This window comes from Oreochromis niloticus, unplaced genomic scaffold, assembly GCF_001858045.2.
Source record: "Oreochromis niloticus isolate F11D_XX unplaced genomic scaffold, O_niloticus_UMD_NMBU tig00007743_pilon, whole genome shotgun sequence".
NCBI lineage: Eukaryota > Metazoa > Chordata > Actinopteri > Cichliformes > Cichlidae > Oreochromis > Oreochromis niloticus.
The window spans coordinates 263,432-279,566 of record NW_020328741.1 but is presented as its reverse complement, the minus strand read 5'-3'; positions in this window follow the sequence as shown (position 1 = coordinate 279,566).

Below are 16,135 nucleotides of genomic sequence, written 5' to 3'. Positions count from 1 at the left end.
GTAGTAGTTTCTACTCGCCGGCATAAAGAATGTTTGTTTGACAACAGTATTTGGATTGGACAATACTTACAACAATCTTATGAGTCCTAGAAACCCAGTAAGGATGTAAGAAGGAGAATTTTAGATTTACACAAGTTTTTTTAAAAAAAGATTTATTTTAATTTAAAAAAAAAGTTCTTACAGAACACTTATGGCACAAAGTAAATATCTACAACTCATTACATTATGATGAGTTTTTCTGACAACAGGAGCACACTTAGGTGTATACGTGCCATTCAAGAATAATTTTAAGCATCTGAAAACCAAACACAAAAAGTAGTAACGATATAGATTTACACAAGTTGGGAAACTCTTGGACCAATTTCCAAACAACTGCAGATTCAGAGAGCATCCGTTCAAACAACTGTCTGTAAATACAAGTTATTTGAATGTGTCACCTCCAGAATTATATATTAGAAGTTTAAATTCATATTTGCCCATAAGAAGAAGGAAGGAAGAAGGAAAGGAAAGATAAGAAGGAAAATGAGTTCTGCATGTAGTCCCTGAAATGACCTTAAATCTGATGCATAATTTTATTATTTTACAAATTTGCAGAAGGACCTGTACAGGTCTCGCTGTCCCAATAGGGCACGCAGCATCCTACAGCAGCCCAACCTTTTTTGTGCCACCGGCCTGGTTTATGTCCAGCAATATTTTCACGGTACCACCCCCGGTACCAACCCCCCACCCCCTCCCAAAAAACCCCCAAGATTTATTTATAACACACAGAAAAAGACCCAGGGAAACTGAGTTAATGATTAAAAAATAACGATAAAAAATGATTAAAACCCTGAAAACCATAAATTTCACAAACCTCAACTCTCGTGGCCCGGTACCAAACAACTCACGGACCGACCCGGGGGTCGGGGACCGCTGTTCTACAGGATTTCTCACACCCAGGACACCGGGTGTTTAAGCTGCTGTAGCCTGGCAGGAGATTCAGGCTGCTGAGGTCGCAGACAAACAGATTCAAGGACAGATTTTTCAACAGGGCAATAGCCCCTAATCAATGCTAACAGATGACCTGATTGGCTACCTCCCTGGACTCTTTTGGGAGGGAGATAATGTGCAATAAATATTCACTCTTTAATTTATTAAGTCATACCTTTTGTGCTCATACCATTTCTCACTTTTTAAAAATCCAATATATACTCTCCTGTGTTGTGTTTAGTTGCTTAGTGCTGACGTGGGACAGTTTCCAGTTTTGCTGTACTATTGTACAAATTATAACTGTGTGAAGAGTTATCCTTATCCTTATATCTGATACTGTCCCTGTGAAAAGCAGTTGTTGATCCTCACGTTACTCTGATTCTCAATGCTCATTAGTATCAGTGAGTATTCAAACTGTATTTGCTGAAGATGTTTTTACCTAAAACGATATGAAGTATGTGCAACAATCTTTTTAAGACAGATCTTTGCAGATCTTTTAATGTGATCAATACATGCTGTAATGTCTGCAGTCTGAATGTCTGAACATACTCTCACAGATACAAATGTTAAAAATGTGGAGCTGCTTTAAACCATTTACGTGTGACTATATAATGAAATAAAAGCTGTCTGTATTTGACAAATTTTTACTTTATTACATTTTTAACTAGGTGTTTGAGGTTTCACAGTGACCAGCCTTACCCTGTTACCAGGATGACAGACAGCTAGTATGAACCTATGAACCCACAGCAGAACGGGACTTTTTGGAATTGAAATGAAAGAAGTACTTTGACCCACCCACAGCTGAGCCGTGTCATAGAGGAGGGGCCACTCTGTGTGTGAGTTTGTGTGTGTCAGTCCTTCATGTCAGCATTCATCAGTTCTTTTGTCACCGGCAGGTAAGAACAGCAACATTGTACCATGAAAAAATATTGCAGACAGATTTTCATGCAACATCTCTACTTGTACATTTCTTTACAAATCCTTATTTATACTTTTAATGTGTTTCAGAAACTTTGATGGCAGCAGCACAGTTGACCATGAGTGGTGTCACAACTACCAAAGGCTTAGTTATGATTTTGACTCTGCTGTGTCTGCTCCATCTTTCAAGTTCCCTGATAAACAAGGACGAACTGGTAAACTGTTTGTTAACTTTCTTTTTTTGTTGCTGTTCTAGAAAAGAATTGAACTTTTAATTAAGCACTTTTTCCATTAAATCATGACAGACCGATTAATGTTTAAGCTTTCCTCTTTACTTTTAAAATGCTCACTTTGTCACAGTTACATGTTTCACACGCATGTTTGTTGACGTTCTTTCTGGTTTTGCAGGAGGACCTGAAGGAAAAAGTTCAAACATTACAAAAGTTAATAGCAAGAAGGAAGGTGAGTCTGTCAGTGACCATGTTGTGGGCATGGATATTGACAGAGTGCTAACCGAAAAATATGTATTGCTATAACAACTAAAACCAAACATAATTTCCCATTATTAAAGTCTTTTTGCACATAGTTACATATTTTTGTATATTTTGTTACATTAATTTGGTTAATTTTGTCTTCCAGGCTGAAAATAATTTAGACAGAGCTTATGCTCCTGCTATCTTTTATGATTTTGGACATCTCATGGATGCTTTGACTGAAGTTATGAAGCCATTGTTGATTTCTACATCACTGCTTACACCAGTGTTGGATTTAATGGATGACCTAAAGACTTTCTTGGGAGCCAGCATAGAATACATGAATAAGTACTTTGAGACAACAGCTGCAGAAATCAATGACAATGAAGAGAAACTACGCAGTGTGATGGCAACACTAACACAACTAGAAAAGAATAAAGATGAATTGTAGCATGTTAGTCAGCGTCTGTCTCTGGTATTAAATGTTCTGTATCTGTAAAACTTCTCTTTCATACTGTGCTGCCTCAAAATCAAAGCTAACTGTACACTTGACTTATAAACTTTGACAAGAAAATTTTTGTCACACTTTTTCATTGTCTTTGTTATATCAGGTCTAACGCAAACACAAAACAGTAAACTGAGATTTTTGTCTCTTTAGCAATTATATTAAATCTGACAGTTGTTGATTTATGTGTGGAAACACTTTAATGTGAATAAAGACATTAAAGCTGTTAAAACTTCAAACTAAAAAACTAAATTAAAACTGTATATCACTGACATCAGATGCACAATTTAATGTGCACAATACAATAGTACTGTGTTTTGTACATTTTCATTTTGTTATCTTTGTTTGTTTTTAAACATACTTATCTGTTCACAGACAGAAAAAAAATCAGATAAGAGTAGCGTGACAGATTTTTGTTGCGCAATCACACAGTTCCTCCTAATTACTTTAATAAATATGATACCAGACGGTCGCATCAATGACTATTTCTTTTCAACAGTGTGCTATCATGGAAAGAAAAGCGTCTGGACTTCTTTGAGTTGCTTGAAGACGTTTCACCTCTCATCCGAGAAGCTTCTTAAGTTCTAAGGGTCAATGGTGGAGAGTCCCAGATTTAAAACCCAGTGGGAGTTTCCCCCCAAAGAGGGACAAAGGGTCCTTTGTAGGACCCTTTGGAGTTTCCCCCCCAAAGAGGGACAAAAGACCCTTTCTCCCTCTTTGGATGGTTAAAACACACCCTCTTAGATGAGCTCTGGCTAGGTCTAGAACAGGCACTATGCAATAATCTAGAGATTTAAGATCTACCATTTATCATCTTCAAACATCAAACTGAACGAACGCTTTAAAAGCATCAACATCAGCTCTTTGACAGCATGGTGGGAGTTTCTAAAAATGACAGTCTTCATTAATCCCATGCAAACGTACACCTATCTGACACAACCCTGACATACAACAAAATAATAATATGATTAAATTCCCAGATTGTAGTTGTAAAGGAATTAAGTACAGGCAAAAAAAACCCAAACAAAAACAAAACAAGGTCCAAAGCCTTTGTTAGTCTTTGTTTGTCCAAAGCCTGCTGCTATTATGATGTTTCTCAATTTTCAGTTTGTAAAGGCAGCAGCAGTATATTCTGGAAAAAAGGGTTTTATTTGAAATTTTTGTTTATTGCGGATATCAGTAAGAGACATAACTGTGTCAGTGAGGCTGTTCCTCTCTCCTTGTGAGAAAACTAGCATGATGTGTAGCAGCTGTAATGTTATCAGCATCTGTTTCCCTTATGTGTCTTGTTTCTTTGTCTGATAGCATTTCCTGCCCATGTAATGGTGGATTTCCTGTTTACAAACTAGACCCATTTCAAATACAGCTCCACATATAGAAGTGCCTCCCAGAAAGCACAGACTTTATTTTGCATTTGCTGCCTCAGTTCTTCCGTTTCTGTGTGGAAACTAATCTATAAACAGAAATGAAAGTATCCTTTCAAGATAATGCATCATTAACACATGAAAAAGATCAAACAAACAAAAATCATGATAAGCATAATCAAGGAAGTGGCCAATTTTAACCCAGAGCCCCAGACAGGCCATCAGACCATATGTTAGACATATGCAGTTCTGGGAACGCCAAAGTGTTCCCAGGATTTCTGAGAGATACAGGAAGTGCAGAATTATTAGGCAAGTTGTATTTTTGAGGAACAATTTTATTATTGAACAACCATGTTCTCAATGAACCCAAAAAACTCATTAATATCAAAGCTGAATGTTTTTGGAAGTAGTTTTTAGTTTGTTTTTAGTTTTAGCTATTTTAGGGGGATATCTGTGTGTGCAGGTGACTATTACTGTGCATAATTATTAGGCAACTTAACAAAAAACAAATATATACCCATTTCAATTTTTTATTTTTACCAGTGAAACCAATATAACATCTCCACATTCACAAATATACATTTCTGACATTCAAAAACAAAACAAAAACAAGTCAGCGACCAATATAGCCACCTTTCTTTGCAAGGACACTCAAAAGCCTGCCATCCATGGACTCTGTCAGTGTTTTGATCTGTTCACCATCAACATTGCGTGCAGCAGCAACCACAGCCTCCCAGACACTGTTCAGAGAGGTGTACTGTTTTCCCTCCTTGTAAATCTCACATTTGATGATGGACCACAGGTTCTCAATGGGGTTCAGATCAGGTGAACAAGGAGGCCATGTCATTAGTTTTTCTTCTTTTATACCCTTTCTTGCCAGCCACGCTGTGGAGTACTTGGACGCGTGTGATGGAGCATTGTCCTGCATGAAAATCATGTTTTTCTTGAAGGATGCAGACTTCTTCCTGTACCACTGCTTGAAGGTGGTGTCTTCCAGAAACTGGCAGTAGGACTGGGAGTTGAGCTTGACTCCATCCTCAACCCGAAAAGGCCCCACAAGCTCATCTTTGATGATACCAGCCCAAACCAGTACTCCACCTCCACCTTGCTGGCGTCTGAGTCGGACTGGAGCTCTCTGCCCTTTACCAATCCAGCCACGGGCCCATCCATCTGGCCCATCAAGACTCACTCTCATTTCATCAGTCCATAAAACCTTAGAAAAATCAGTCTTGAGATATTTCTTGGCCCAGTCTTGACGTTTCAGCTTGTGTGTCTTGTTCAGTGGTGGTCGTCTTTCAGCCTTTCTTACCTCGGCCATGTCTCTGAGTATTGCACACCTTGTGCTTTTGGGCACTCCAGTGATGTTGCAGCTCTGAAATATGGCCAAACTGGTGGCAAGTGGCGTCTTGGCAGCTGCACGCTTGACTTTTCTCAGTTCATGGGCAGTTATTTTGCGCCTTGGTTTTTCCACACGCTTCTTGCGACCCTGTTGACTATTTTGAATGAAACGCTTGATTGTTCGATGATCACGCTTCAGAAGCTTTGCAATTATAAGACTGCTGCATCCCTCTGCAAGATATCTCACTATTTTTGACTTTTCTGAGCCTGTCAAGTCCTTCTTTTGACCCATTTTGCCAAAGGAAAGGAAGTTGCCTAATAATTATGCACACCTGATATAGGGTGTTGATGTCATTAGACCACACCCCTTCTCATTACAGAGATGCACATCACCTAATATGCTTAATTGGTAGTAGGCTTTCGAGCCTATACAGCTTGGAGTAAGACAACATGCATGAAGAGGATGATGTGGACAAAATACTCATTTGCCTAATAATTCTGCACTCCCTGTATAATCTCTCCAGTGTGTGCTGGGTCTGTCTACATACATTCATTTAAATAAAAACTAAAAATGAGAAACGTTATATTTTGCTTTAACGATTGAGTATGTTAATTGATATTGAAATTGTTTTAACTTTAATTATGTAACTTTAGAACATCCATAAGGTGCACCTGAGCGGGATATCTTTGGTTACCAGTCTTGAAGAAAACCAGCACATATCCATACATGAAAGATGCATGATCCAGATACTTATTTAACACTTAATGGAGCGCTGTGGAGGAAGGTGATTATTTCTTGTACATAAACTAAATAAGTTAAGGTTTTTTGTTGTTGTTGGGGTTTTTTGTGTGTGGCATTTTCACTGTAGCTACATTAGGGCTTCTTGGTCAGAACATCAGGGACACTGAGCTGTGCTAGCCCAAGTAAAATGACACCAGTGGCAGCTCCTGAAGTGTGTGCACCGGGGTGATGAAAACAAAGAGGATCAGTTAAAGATATTTGGGTTCTTTTTTCCCCCCAAAGCTTCTGCTCTTTGTGTTTGTTTATTTTACATGAAGTTTTTGTTTATCCAATTTTATTAATTAATTAAATGCAACTGTTCTTGCTTGCAGCCCAACTTTAGGAAGAAGAATTACAAAAGAAAATGTTTTAATTAGACTCCGATTCTCAAATTGAGGTTACTGATTGGATCATATAGATGGAGTTTAGAACTTGAATTTTTTAGCCCATAGTTCCTGTATTTTGTCACCTGGAAAACACATAATGTATAATAACTTAAATTAGAAACGACATATATGTATACATGCATGTGTTTCTAAAGAAAAGTAATGGAGATAGGGAATAGGCAGCTCAAGGAGTTTCAGAAATTATCAGGTATAATTATGGAATTATGAAAACAGTGGGAACATTTACTTTTTCTCCAGTAAATGAGAGTTTTCTTGGCAATATGAACAGCTGTATCTTGAATTTGTCAGTATGCAAGTCCAAAGCCTGCTGCTATTATGATGTAGTGTTTCTCAGTTTTCAGTTTGTAAAGGCAGCAGCAGTATATTCTGGAAAAAAGGGTTTTATTTGAAATTTTTGTTTATTGCGGATATCAGTAAGAGACATAACTGTGTCAGTGAGGCTGTTCCTCTCTCCTTGTGAGAAAACTAGCATGATGTGTAGCAGCTGTAATGTTATCAGCAATTCAGTTTCCCTTATGTGTCTTGTTTCTTTGTCTGATAGCATTTCCTGCCCATGTAATGGTGGATTTCCTGTTAACAAACTAGACCCATTTCAAATACAGCTCCACATATAGAAGTGCCTCCCAGAAAACACAGACTTTATTTTGCATTTGCTGCCTCAGTTCTTCCGTTTCTGTGTGGAAACTAATCTATAAACAGAAATGAAAGTATCCTTTCAAGATAATGCATCATTAACACATGAAAAAGATCAAACAAACAAAAATCATGATAAGCATAATCAAGGAAGAGGCCAATTTTAACCCAGAGCCCCAGACAGGCCATCAGACCATATGTTAGACATATGCAATTCTGGGAACGCCAAAGTGTTCCCAGGATTGCTGAGAGAGATAATCTCTCTAGTGTGTGCTGGGTCTGTCTACATACATTCATTTTAATAAAAACTAAAAATGATAAACATTATATTTTGCTTTAACGATTGAGTATGTTAATTGACATTGAAATTGTTTCAACTTTAATTATGTAACTTTAGAACAGTTGTAACACACCCAATAAAAACTGATTCTTGGTCTGACCAACCGTCTCAGCCGTGGGCAAAAAGATGACAGTCAATAAAATTCTAAAAGATAATTTATTGACAAATAATCAAGAGATTAAAGATAAAACAGTCCAAATAAATCAAATAAAACACACAGTCCCAAGGCCAGAGCCAGCTATGCCACACTGTCAGTTGCACTCCACGTGTTACCTTCAACAGGGTTAGCAGTTGTCCTCTGAGACCCACCACCCTGCAAGCATATAGCCAGTGGTCACTCCAGCCTCTGCAACTCTGCTGCCTTTAGGCTGTGGCATATAATGGGCCCTGGCCTGCACAGAGAGACAAAATGACACAGCAGTGTTTGTAGTGTGGGCTATAAGTAGACCAGTGTATCAGTGCAATCAAGTACACCTGCCTCTAATTAGTCCAACCCCATTCCAGCCATTGGCTCAGCAAAAATGTGACACACACACACACACACACCACCACCACTCCCAACCCAGTGCAACTTCACACAATAATATGGAGCTGAATTAACACAGGCACATTAGTCTACCATGTTACACATCCATAAGGTGCACCTGAGCGGGATATCTTTGGCTGCCAGTCTTGAAGAAAACCAGCACATATCCATACATGAAAGATGCATGATCCGGATACTTATTTAACACTTAATGGAGCGCTGTGGAGAAAGTTTATGTGCAAGAAATAATCACCTAAATCAGCAATAAGGTTTTTTGTTGTTGTTGAGGTTTTTGTGTGTGTGTAGCTACATTAGGGCTTCTTGGTCAGAACGTCAGGGACACTGAGCTGTGCTGGCCCAAGTAAAATGACACCAGTGGCAGCTCCTGAAGTGTGTGGACACAACAACAATTAAAAAACCTGAATACTGGTCGGTGTTTCAGTCAGTATCATTGTGATTATGAAAATAAATACACTATATAATTTCCACATCTAAAAATTTAAGCACATTATATGTCTTGATGCTTGCTAAGTTATCCAGGATAGTAAATCCCAAAAGGTTGATTCTGTTCATCTGGACGTTGCGTTTTCAGTGGGAGAAACATTTCGTCACTCATCAGTCATGTGCACATTGTAGATGCATAAATAATAACATTTGTTTTAAATCTTGGCAAAAAGGTTTGTACAACCTTGTGACAGTATAAAGTATGTGAAACATGATACTTGATCTGGGCTTAGTCCATCTCCTAACAATTAATTGCAAGCATTCACAACCACAGACTGGTGTGCTTTATTGTTGTTTTATCCTCTTTGAGCAAATGTCAAGCATAGTGTCCGAGCTCACCACTCCAGGATTACAGACAACTGTGTGCTCAACATCGTGAAGCCAATGTGAGCTCTAACTGGACAGATGGAAGGTTTGTCCAAGGCAGCTGCTTCTGCCTGCAGCTTAGAGAACTCACACTGGAGCACGTCCAGAGCACAGACGAGGAACTCGTGGGCATCCTGCACACAGACACACAAAACAAAACAGTTTCAGGTGCAAATGTACAAACTATAGCAGAGATGAGTGTGCTGCGCAGTGCAAAAACACAGCTGCTTACTTTCTGATCGTCGTCGTCAAACTCTGGATGAGACGCAGCGACCGTGTCTTTAAAAGCAGTCAGGACAGAGCTTTTGTTCCAGCTGTCGTTGTTGAAGCGGCTCAATTTGATGTCCACAAACTGACTGCAAACAGCAGAAGTGAAGCAGACACAAAGTTAGTTTGTGTTTCACGTTGATCAGCAAATTTGGTGGAGAAACCAAAGAGCGACGGTGTCTGCGCTGTACCTGATGAGCTGGCACTCTGGGTGAAACCTCCACAGCTGCAGCTGGCTGCAGAGCTCCTCAGTAATGACTCTCAGTGTGAGGAGAGTGTGACAAAGCGGGTGAGAATACCACTTGTCCATATCCTTAGTTAACATTCTTGTTTTGATTTAGCCCCATCTCATATGTAGTCTGCACCAGGCAAACATCTACTATCCCAGGTTTGTTTATGTTTTGCACTTTATAACATAACATCTTGGTTTAAATCAATTCTGGCAAGTTTGTTAAGTTAACATGTTATTTATTTCAACTGTTAATTGGTTTGTTTTGAACTCACCTTACGTACCTGTGTTCTAGGAACAAAGAGAGGAAATGCAGTTTTACTTCCTGTATTTATAACTTCCTGGTTAACCTGAGGTCACAGGAAGAGACCAGGGGAACAAGGGGGAGAATCTTTGTAATTTAATAAAGTTGATTTTAGAGTGTGTTTATAGAGAAATGGATTTGTTGTAATATGTATCGACAATACACTGCAGAGTTTTATTGCTAGGAAAGAAAGCAGTACACGTTGGAATATTGAAATGTTTGCCTTTCCTACCAAATGGAATAGTCCAGGGTGAATTGACTATTTAAGCAGATGAACGCAGGTGTTCAGGGAAGAAAGGACCAGGTCAGTGTAGCTGTCTGCATTTTGACCTTAGTTTCTGTTGATTTAAGTTCAGTTATGTTTATTTGTACTGAGTTAACTATGGAGTTGAGTTTATTTATTTTTTGTAAATATTGTTTGGTCACAAAATGCTGAATAAATCACTCGTTACACTGGACAGCATTTGTCTCCTGCACTTCTTTAACCGCTTAAGTCAAGTCCTACCACAGAAAGTTTGCAGAGCGGAGCCCATGTAGCATGTATACTTCAGGTTAGGCAATCTTAAACGAGAGCACAAAGAGGATGCAAGTCAGAGCATTTTCCTCTGTTGTTCTTCAAATCACTGATTTTAACCTGATATTCATCTGAACACTGGCTCCATATTCAGTGTGTGTGCATGACTCTTACCTGAGGCAGTCCAGCTCCCATTGGGAGATGATGTTTGTGCAGGAGGTCAGAGACGTTGAGCGGCATCCATACTCTGTGTCCAACGTAGCCCCCTGGCTCCCACCGTGACCTGCTGAGGTAGACGGCCTGGAAACTGGCTCATGTCTCTGAGGGACTTCAGGACAGAGCGGCTCATCGTTGAAGGTCACCTTTTTCTTTGAGGAACACATCACCAGTTAGTTCAACCAATAATGAGAATTCGAGTGTGAATCCTAACATTCAGACTCCACATGTTCCATTAACAGCTGTTCACATGTCACACTCGTCTCTGTAGAACGTACCGTGCAGAAACACAGCAGCGAGTTGGGAGAACACGAAACCTCCGTCTGGACACCAACGTCCTTGACTTCACATTTGTCAGTGCTGATGTTACCGTGATAGAAAGACACAAACAGTGCAGTTACAGTCATGAAATTACAGGAGAAGAAACATAAAGCAATAAATCAGCTTTAAACAGGAACACAGTAAAAGGACCTCATACCTCAGATCTGTAGCAGAAGGTGGCAGGAATGTTTCACGTGCCACGGCTTCTTTGTCAGGTACAGCTGAGACTGGAGGCTGTGGACCTGATGAGTCCTTCTCCAGAACATCCTCAGACTTCATGCGCCACCACGAAGCCTTCTTTGTTTTGTTCTTCTGAGTCTCAGCTGGAGGTGAGGCTGGGGCAGCAGAGGTGGCTGGACCACATGTTGATCTGTGAGATCCTTCCATGCACTCACACTGGAAACACAACAATAACAGAGAAGATCAGTCTGCGGTAATGCACTCAAACTGCCCTCAGCGCCACAAGAAAGTCAGCTAAACTGCATGAAGCTGTGGACTCCACAGAGGGAACAAATCTACAACTTACACAGTAAAACCTGATTCAACTCAAATATTCAGACAAATGAGAAAACTGTGCTTAAATGTAGCTAATGTTCAATAAACAGCGTAGTGGAGGGAGTTTAAACCTCCATCAGCTTCTCCAACATAATGATGTAACGCAGACCTGCTGTCAGTGTAAATCTCCAGGACATGTCAGCAAAATCAAAGTTTAATAAACTGAAATGGGGGACTTACCTAACGCTAATATTTATTATAGATGTGAGTGAAGTATAGTACTTCAATCCACTAATCAATTCAAGGAGTTTGTTTTAAAATATAATGGAACAGAAAAACATAATGCACATGTGCAAATAACAGTAGCCAGCTGCTGCCACAAGATGGCGGCGAAGTAAAGGTTGGCTGCAAAGCTTTATGACAGAAGCTGTTTGATAAGAAAGCAGAGAGATCGCTTTACTTTGGAACTTTTAATCAATGTGTATTATTACTTTTGATTAAACAAGCACTGATTTTCCTCCAGGCTTTCTGAAGCTCTTTCAAAGTTTCTCTTTTCAGTCTTTTTCAGTCCAGTCCTTGTACCAAAAAGTTATCTCATGAAACTGGATGAATGGAGGACAAAAGAAGATGTTTCAGACCTAAACCCCCCACTATCTACACCAGCTGAATAGCATCTGAAAGTCATGTCTTTAAGAAACAGACAGAAGTCCAGCAAAGTCTCCACACAGGACCTGAGAGATGCATCTGAACCATCAGCTGATTCATCTACTTTTCACTGAATCAGAAATGATCTCACTGCAAGGGCGGCTGTCAACAGTAAAGGTGATCATGCTAATCATTGACTTTGAAGCTCCTTAGAATTGCAAACATTCATTTTATGCCGTATTTCTGTGTTTTAATAAATCAATTACACCTGGCTAAAGACTTTTGCACAGTACTGCATATATGATGTGATCCTGTCATCCTTCTGTAAACTGGTTTAAATAACAGAACAAAAGAGGACTTCCCTTCAAAATCATCAATTTACATTCAGTTTACAGGAGAACTAAGTGCTGTTTTTTAAGCACTTGCTATCAGCAAGTGCTGGGTGTCTGGGGGGGCTTGGACCTCTTTCCTATGGGGCGGGGCTCTTCCAGGGGGCGGGTCTCAGAGGATTTTTCTACCAGCTATTTTTGTGCAAAGTTAATTGAACCTTGTGTTATATTAATGTATTATTAAAGTAGCATTAATACATGAGAATATAAACTTTACTTCTTTAAATTTTAATTCTAATAAATATACTCAGCTTGAATCAGTTTGATAGAACATGAGCAGAGAAAAAGACGAAAAATTTTAAAATATCTCGACATTGTAGAGAGCGAGTCTAACCCGTCACTTACTCATTTTCTGTTTAAAGTGGGATTCAGCAGGTGGGGGAACTCTAAATCGGTCGTAGTGGCTCAACAAGAGGTTAAGAATCGCAATTCCTATTCAGAGCTCCAGTAGATTTTCTTTGTGTACAGGCTGTGATCAGCTGATCTGGGCTGCTGGTGCTCTGAGGTTTACTGCTCTTTGTGGATTTACACATCTGAATTTAACAAGATGTGAGCGGGTGTTTTACGAGTTATCCTGGCTGATTTCCATCATCTACGCTGACAGCACACTATTTATCTTGTGTTTATACTAAACAGTATGAAGGGTATTCAGTGAATAAATCAAAGGATCGTCAGCTTCACTTCAAAATCATCTCAGCTGCACTTGATGTGACCGAACTCTCACCATGAGCACCACAGCCACTGTGCACCAGTCACACACACTGCTTTATTTTAAACTACGAGCTGCAAGCCAGTTTATCCTGTACTGAACTGTAGATTATTTTCATGGAACCTTTATAGTTAGTCTAGCTTAGTTTGTTTTGCAGCACTTTTCAATACATAGAAAAATGTAATGTCACATGTACAGATCCAATATGTGATTTTAAAATGTGAGGACTTACATGTAATATTTTAATTTCCAGTTTATCAAATCCCACTCAGCAGTCCTTACCTTTAAATCTAACCTCTCTCCTTCCTCTGCTCTCCTGTCTTTCTTATCTTTCTCCATCTCTGAGTGAAAAACAGCAGCTGGACCTTTCACTAGCAGCACACTGCACACAAAGATTGTGTTTGCTGATGTTTGTTGAGCTGATGGAAACGTTGCATCTGAAATGACCTGCTACTTAAAAAGATTGTCCTCTTTATGGTCCTCTCACTCCTCTTTTGTATTCCTGGCTAGATGCTGAAGTACAGCAACTACCACTTGTTCTGCACCCTTTTTTATGCTAAGGGAAGCAGTTGAAAGAAGAAGAATTTTTAATCTGAGTTTGTTAATGTTTTCAGAATTTTAAATTCTTCTCAGGCTGCCACACTGAAAGATTCATGGAAGCAAAACTACCAAATTGGAAACACTGACAGCCTTAACTGTGTTTTAAAGTATTCATGTGTAAAAGGACCCCTTTGATTTCTGTGTTCACACATGTTAGCAACTCTTTCCCAGATATCAGTGTTGGAGAACTCTAGCCAGTTCAGGCTCATTTGGTGTTTCACTTATTGTACTAAAAACTGTTGTAACACGGGCGGACTTTTTACGCTAAAAAGAAAGATTCTTTAAAATACAAGGGGGAGCAGGAGAGTCGGATACCACGGGCACAGAGATGAAGTAGGTCTCATCAGAAACAGTTTATTACTAGGCCAGGGAGCACAAATAAAAACACGATAAAAACCATGTCACATAAAACACTAAAAACCATGCAATAGAAACAGAATAAAACCATGCAAATAAAACGACACTCATAAATAAACACTAAAAATCAAAATAAAACAATATACAAGATAAATACACATTTCCACTGTGTGACATCCCCCCATATTTTAACTGTGACAGTCCCTGTCACAACATTCAGGTGTTCTGTCCAGGAGGGTGGCTGGACAACATTTGACCTTGCTGGCTACTGTGTCTCTGGTAGTCCCTTCTGTACACGTAACACATGAAACATCAGCAATAATCTGCTACCAACGAGTTCCTTTGAATGCATCCTAGAAAAGTTACAGCACAGGTGAGTTATACAGTCCAATTGCCACATCCAGGTAACCTGCTTTTCTTCAATTTCGTGACCACATAGCATAGCTAATGTATGGGATTACCAGACCATTGGTTCCTCTCAGCTGGGCACTGCTGGGATCCTTCCAGGCATAGCCTGGTCTTCGTGCTTCTCCTAAGCACTACTGCATAGCAGCAACCCATGATCCCACAGCCAGCAACTCTTGAAGCTCAACTCCTGATATCCCTGTGGTTGAACACTACTCATGAATCCTCACGTGGCAATAAAAAGTCTTTTCTGTACACCCCTTCCTTACAACCCTCAGCGAGGGTAGCTGATTTAAACACTTGGTTTTGCATTCCATCATCTATATCTGTAGCCCAGGTACTGAACACTGCTCCCAAACCTGTATCCTGTCGACAACGCCAAATGTAACACGGGTGGACATTTTACGCTAAAAATAAAGATTCTTTAAAATACAAGGGGGAGCAGGAGAGTCGGATACCACGGGCACAGAGATGAAGCAGGTCTCATCAGAAACAGTTTATTACTAGGCCAGGGAGCACAAATAAAAACACGATAAAAACCATGTCACATAAAACACTAAAAACCATGCAATAGAAACAGAATAAAACCATGCAAATAAAACGACACTCATAAATAAACACTAAAAATCAAAATAAAACAATATACAAGATAAATACACATTTCCACTGTGTGACACTGTGTTTAAACTATTAAATTACACTCTGTACACCTGTTCTAAGGATATTTGGGTAAGGCCATCTATGAATGCTGTTATAATTACATGAAATTAAAAATGTTGAATTCCATGTTAAAATGTAAAATAATAATGTTTTAAGTTCTTTGAAAAACTCTGGAATTCCTTTTAAAAGTAATACAATATGTTAAATAGGTTTAAAAGAGCATTTGCATTATATATGGTTCATTTTTACAAGTATTTTGTTTTACTGTGACGAGGGAAGTGAATGTGTTTGTGATCAGTAGCTGGATTGATAGAAGTTGCGACGGAAAGTACAAGAAGTTTGTGTAGGTGTATGAAAGACCATCTGTTCGACAGTCTTTGTTGATGCGCATATTTTGTGGAGTGACTGTGAGAAGCTGGGGACATTTCTGCTCCAAACCACCGTTCAGCTGCTCACTTTTGTTTTAGAGCCCGCGCCAGCACGGAGAAACCCCACCCATTTGAGCTCGACATTAATCATAATTCACCATGCTGCCCATAACAACAATGTAACATTAAATTAGCCCTCTTCTTGCCTGTATACTTGCAGCTTCTCTCTGTATCCTGCAACTCCTCGACTCTGTTGCGGGCCGACCTCCAACTCCCCGCCACAGCGGACATCTCTGTAGTTTTTCTCTGGGAGTTGCCGGTGGTTTAATCACCTTCACCAGCATGCCCCACCTCACCAGGTCCACCATTGACTCCTCCACCGTGTTATAGGTTTTCGCTCCTTCTTCAAAGAAAACCTTAAGGCGCACTGGATAGCGGGTCCTAAACCGTAGATTCTTCTCTTTTAGGATCATTCGTGCCTCTGCATACTCCCTCCTCATAGCCATGATCTCAGGGGGATAGTCGTGGTCGA